Genomic DNA, 2,276 nt, shown 5'->3' with positions numbered 1-2,276 from the left:
TAGAAAAAAAAATATACCCATAATCTCATTTATTACAGACAGAGAAGATTATAACCAGGAAGGGTGAACCAACATGGTATTAAGATGATCAATTAGAATCATGTACAACAGAAAATAATGCAGTAAAGTAATATATAAATAATTGTGTCCCTTTTGAAAAGATTCTATCATCAAGGAGCTGTCCTATTAAAGATCATAACGTGAATGATATTAACTCGCTTCAAAAGAATCCATAATTCTTGTCCTCATAAAAGTAGTGTACTTCATGCCATGAAGGGGAATCAGTAAAATGTGGTTGACATGAACTAGGAATAATCCTACAAGAGGAAGAAAGGGTTGCTCTAAAAAATACTCCCAAAGTGTTGTTTCTTTGAAGGAACAACAAAAGCACTCAAAAGTGGTGTTCCGTGTAGGGAACAACAAAGAAAATGCACACCAAAAAGCAAAAATACACATAAAAAAGTGTGAAAACGCAAATGCTGTTCCTTTGGAAAAAGGAACAACAAAAACTAAAAAGTGTCGTTCCTTTAGAAAAGGAACAACAAAAATGAAAAGTGTCATTCTTTTGGAAAAGGAACAATAAAAACGCAAGTGTTGTTCCTTTGGAAAATGAACAACAAAAATGAAAAGTGTCATTCCTTTGGAAAAGTAACAACAAAAATGAAAAGTGTCGTTCATTTGGAAAATGAACAGCAAAAACGCAAGTGTCGTTCCTTTGGAAAAAGAACAACAAAAACACAAGTGCCGTTCCTTTGTAAAAGGAACAGCAAAAACGCAAGTGCCGTTCCTTTGGAAAAGGAACAACAAAATGAACCGCGAAAAATGAACAACAAAATGAACCGTGGAAAAGGAACGACAAAATGAACCGTGGAAAAGGAACATCAAAATGAATCGTGAAAAAGGAACAACAAAATGAAAGTGAAAAAGGAACAACAAATTGAACTGTTGACCCAAAAGGTGCTGTTCCTTTGGAAAAGGAAGGAACAACAAAACAAAAATGTTGTCCCTTTGAAAAATGAACAACAGAAACAACAAAAGTGCACACAAATGTTGTCCCTTCAGAAAAGGAACAACGAAATGCACAAGCATAAAATGCAAGCACGCAAAAAACAAATTAGCTGTTCATGGCATTGATGCTGAGGATGAGTTACACTTTGAATGAAGAAACACCTGAAATACAAAATATAAGAGAAATCAGGAAAAAAACAACATTTTATTTAAAAACAGTATGTAAATAAAAAAATTAAGTTACAACAGCTATGATGTTATGTCAAAAAATGATTTATTCGAAAAATGTTTTGGCAACAGTAACAAGACATGAATCTTCGAATAGAAATCAATTCTTCATTTCTTCTATTATGAATGATTTGGATGAAATTCCTTTGTTTCATTTAAAATTTCTTTCAAGAATCACTCGTCCATAAATTGACATTCTTTTTCTCCTAGGACCTGCAAAAAACGAATGTCTACCTGCAATAAAACATTAAATCATGGAGAAAGAGAGGTGCAAGGCTCCCATAATCCAAGAATTATGCCAAAAACTAATAAGTAGTTACTCTGTAGAACAAATCCACGGAGAAAATAACAAAGTAAAATTTGTTTGTCACTTGCGGGAGAGCAGTGGCCAATCATGCTAACCTGCAGTGTTTTGATCACAACTTCTTTGTTTTTCGTCCAAATTGAGTGATTCCAAAGTCAAATGAGAGATAATTCAAATTTTTATCTCTAGTAGCAATATGTTTTAAAAATTCAATGATATTATCTTTCAATTTTAGTTAGAACAACCTGCATAACAGAGTCATTTTCAATTACCCAACTTAGACCAACAATTGATACTTCAAGCATAAATTTTTTGTTTGATGTCGCATTCGAATGATTCAAATTGGAAATTAAAGTAGATTCATTTATTTTATCTCCAATAGAAACATGTTTTGAACACAAGAAGAATTGATAGGTCAAATACTATAAGGAACAGCTGGAAAGACATAGTTTTAAGGGTGATGATTTATGATAGACAGTCAGTATTTTGATCATAAATTCCCCATACGATATCGAAAATGAGTGATTCCAATTGCATTGTAAACTAGATTCATAGTGGAATCTACAATATAAACAAGTTTTAAAAATTCATTCATTTAGGCTTCAAAAAACTGATTGTCCCAACTCTATTCCTAAGCTGCCTGCTAGACACCCTGTCAATGTTTTGGTTCAAACTTTTTCGTTTCAAATCCAAATTGAATGATTAAAATTGGTTTGGAAATTAGAAATCAAGGGCT

Source organism: Pinus tabuliformis, chromosome J (assembly GCF_031772625.1).
Source record: "Pinus tabuliformis cultivar Carrire ecotype Pingquan chromosome J, CPIR1, whole genome shotgun sequence".
Lineage (NCBI taxonomy): Eukaryota > Viridiplantae > Streptophyta > Pinopsida > Pinales > Pinaceae > Pinus > Pinus tabuliformis.
This window is presented reverse-complemented; position numbering follows the sequence as displayed.